At 39.0% G+C, this 3,824-nt stretch overlaps 1 long non-coding RNA gene across 4 annotated transcripts; it reads left to right on the top strand.

Moving 5' to 3' along the window:
* The first annotated feature begins 418 nt into the window (after positions 1-418).
* Positions 419-3,355, top strand: LOC145423156 (uncharacterized). 4 transcript variants are annotated; one of them, XR_013904263.1, is made up of 5 exons: positions 419-1,073; positions 1,562-1,682; positions 1,934-2,041; positions 2,147-2,268; positions 2,389-3,355. It is a non-coding gene; the product is annotated as an uncharacterized LOC145423156 (long non-coding RNA). The 4 variants fall into 4 exon arrangements; XR_013904261.1 differs by having other exon boundaries at positions 1,562-2,041; XR_013904262.1 differs by having other exon boundaries at positions 1,562-2,041; positions 2,345-3,355.
* The last annotated feature ends 469 nt before the right edge of the window (positions 3,356-3,824 follow it).

The raw sequence follows: 3,824 nt of genomic DNA, 5'->3' as shown, positions 1-3,824 counted from the left end.
GTTCGCCTGGGCCATTCAGGCTGTTAACAAACCCTATCCTCTTACGCTCCACCCCTGCCCACTCACCTCACCAATCTGACCCATGGTCTCAGTAACTTTCATATATTTTGCTTGATTGTATATATTTCTCCTGTTTGTTATTTATTCCTGCTGTTTTACTATTTATATCTTATACCCCCCACAGTTGCTATGGAGCACTCATAATTTCGTTGTACATGTAAAATGACAATAAAGGGCCAGAGCACCTCTGACACTTTCTGTGTAATAAGCAGGAATGTAATAACAAGGCAGTGATAACTGATTAAAATGCATCAGGAAGTCTGGAATGAACTGAAAACATGTATGCATACATAGTTGTGGGGAGTCCCCCTTACTGGGGGGGGGGCAGGATGACAGACCAGGGGGCTCCTCCAGACAGCATTTTCTATCTCCCAGCTGGAGTTTTTGTTTGTCTGTGACTGGAGAGTCAGATTTTTGTTGAGCTTCACACTTGCAGACCTAAGTCAGTTTGCAGAGATCCCTCCCACTCTGGCTTTTATGTCCTAGATTTCTTATCTGAAACAGTAATATTTCAGTGACTGCTGCTTGTACCACAGGTTAATACACGCTACTGATCCCTGATAGGAGAATCATCAATTTTGGCAACAAAGAAGCCTGGTGGATGTTTGTTTACAGTCTGATGATGGGACATCATGCTCTGCATCGTCAAAGTTTGCCTCCTCATTATTATTCATACCCAGTAATGTGAAGTATGCTCATATCTACTATAACTGAACCAACCTGGTGCTCTTCATTTATGGAGGCTGTTGAGTCTGAATGTTGGATGTTGTGTATCTCGTGTTCTCTGGGCTTTGTTGTCCTCAGTCTTTTCGCAGGATCAGAAAACAAAACCAGGAGGCGCGTAAATGTTTCTTCAAATGTTTCTTCTGGATGATGATAAGACTGTGACACGGGATGCCACCTTTGGTCTTGTGATGAAGCAAAGCTCAGGAAGAAGTGGGATTAAATGGTACCCACATGTGTGCTGCTGAGAAGGATGTACAGGGGCACCTGCAGCCAAATCCAAGCCTCAGGTTAGTTGTAGTTGCAGAACGCTATAGGACTGAGACAGCTGAGGCATCAAATGTTTGATTAAACGGATGAAAAAGAGAAGTTTCTTCCCTATAATTATCACTTCTTAAAATCTGTAGCAACTTCAAGTCTTTCAGCATGCTGAGCATGCAAAGAATGTGACAATATATTTTTGTTCAATATTTAATTTCTTTTAGTTGCAATTGTTAAATGAAAAAATATATATATTCTTATAATTTAGCAAACTAATTTATCAAAAAAAAATATACATATATCTGTATTAGTTTTAATAAATTAATTTGACACCTGTATTGAAAATACCATATTGTATTCATACAGAATCAGTTTGGTATCATTGTTTGTCTGCTCACTGATTGTTGAAACTAAGAGCTACTTTGATCTGTTTAGATCTAAAGTATCCAAAGTTGAGCTCTGATGTTTCTTCACCCCTGTGTGTGTGATATGTGATTCCTACATGCTGGCAGAGCAGCAGTTTGTGCTCACAGATGGTGACGGTGTGGAGAGACGGTGGTGTTTCCTCAGAAGAACCAGCAGAGTCACTTGCTGACTGATGCTCATCTGCACTGCACAGAGGAAATCAACTGACCGAGGTTTGTCCAGTGACGTGTTATGAATGTATATTTGTTTTATGCTTACAGTTATGTTTTTCTTGACAGAGGCTCTGCAGAGGTTAGACAAAGCAGAGAAAACATGTGCTTTACATTTTACTGTGATTTATTGAGATATTTGTTGCCTGATGTTCAGCAGGAATGGAGAAATAGAATCAAAGGGAGATGTTTTTGATGTTTTTGTAATGATGTAAGTAAATCTTCAATATTATTTATTTGCTTGGTTATATTAGGAGTGTTTCTGAGTGAGGGGGGAGGAGTCATTATCCAGGTAAAGTGACGTAGATCAGTGGATACACTTGTCTCCTCTTTAAAGGAGACAATCCAAGTCATCCTTAAATGTTAGTGCTTTCAAATACACAAACATTTTTAAAGGACAAAAATGAACATCCAACTTTGACTGTAACACAAAATAAATCTTTCCATGTGTGTTTTCAAACTCTCAGATGGGCAGCATATCAGTCTTGGACTGTCTAACCTGCCGGAGCAGCACTGAATGACCACCACACATGAGCATGTTCCTGCAACATTCAGCATCTGATCCTTCATCTGTGTGCTTCTGCTTTTGGTAAGTAGAGTTACCCAACTCCAGTAACTCTACACACATGCCATCCATTTCTGACGGCCTGGTTACTTCCTGTCAGTTACTTTAGAAACCATGTGGTCACCTGACCTAACACTATTCAAGTGTCACATGTCAAACAGCTGGAGAGGAAACTACACCAGTGTACTGGGATGTTTCACCAACACGTGCCAGATGCTGTTCCTTCATGGTGACATCACAGAGACAGCCCCACCCACCTCAGGACCTCGCCATTTATCATGATGATTATAATGATGACAGCGAGCGGAACTAAGACTGTAAAAATCCACGACCAGAATTTTTCTTTCTAATTATTAATGAATACTGAGAGCCTCTTTCTGTGTTTTGTATGTTTTGGGGTTGTTTTTTTTACCTCATTTGTTACTAACAAAGTTCACCAAACTCACACAGTTTACATTCTGTATGTTTCCATCTTTACCAGCCACACTCTAATTGCATTTAAGAAAATAATCCTTAGAAATCGTCATTTTTCTCTTTTGTAATTGATGATAATTCAGTGAATATAAGATAAGATAAGATAACTCTTTATTGTCATTGCACAGTCATACATAGTACAGTAGTACAATGAAATTGGAAAAACTGTCCTACGTCGGCACTACATATAACACAACACGATATGACACATCACAACGTAACAAACAACACAACACAGTAACACACTGCTTCCTTCTATTGCGTCACACATTGCTTTAAGTTTTTCAGTGTCCAGTTATTTTTTACTGCTGTTTAAATTCTCTGAATGTTTGACCCTGTAGACTGTTTGATGGACTGCTTGTCTTCCTGTTTGTAACCGCCGCCTGTTTTTTTTAATAAAGATTTGGATTTCTGACTTCAACACAGCCTCTGCGTGTCCTCCCTTTGAGTCCTCTTCCTCTGTGAACGTGTTGCATGTGTCACAGATTCATTTTATTAGCAGCTTTCCCACAGTGAGTTGCATCAGCATTCATTCACAGCACATTTCAGAAGGATTCAGATTAATACAGTGATCTTATAGTCAGAATGATCCTGACAGAGTGCCACTGTAAACTATCTTTCATCAGGTAAATTTCAAAGTTCAGTATTTCAAAGCAGGAGTTATGAAGACTCATACTGGCATTAGGACTAATAATATGTACTTACAAAGTCAAAGTTTTTTAATTATGCTAGAATATTGGAAGACAATCAACTTTTAGTGTTTTCCGCATATTAATTATTCTGAAATAGAGACGTGACCCTAACTGTACAGAAGCAGTAAACAACTGACAATCTTAACAGACATCATTGGCCTGAGCCGTCATGCACAGTGAGTCTGATCCTTTGCTGTGAGAGTCTGACAAGCATGTTTCTGGTCAGTTTGGAAGAAATAATATCACAATGTTGATCTTTTTTTCAATATTCCTTCTCTTTTACAACACAAACTGTGATCAAAGGTACTTATGTTCACAGCATGTAACTATACTGACAGTCCAGGGCATTGTGGTCTGTTGAGCTAGGGTTAGCAATTCAGACATATGTAATCAATATTAAACGTCTCTGACGTG

This window comes from Astatotilapia calliptera, chromosome 20 (genome assembly GCF_964374335.1).
Source record: "Astatotilapia calliptera chromosome 20, fAstCal68.1, whole genome shotgun sequence".
NCBI classification, from domain to species: Eukaryota; Metazoa; Chordata; class Actinopteri; order Cichliformes; family Cichlidae; genus Astatotilapia; species Astatotilapia calliptera.
The sequence above is the reverse complement of the archived record's forward strand: the minus strand, read 5'-3'. Positions and strand labels throughout refer to the sequence as shown.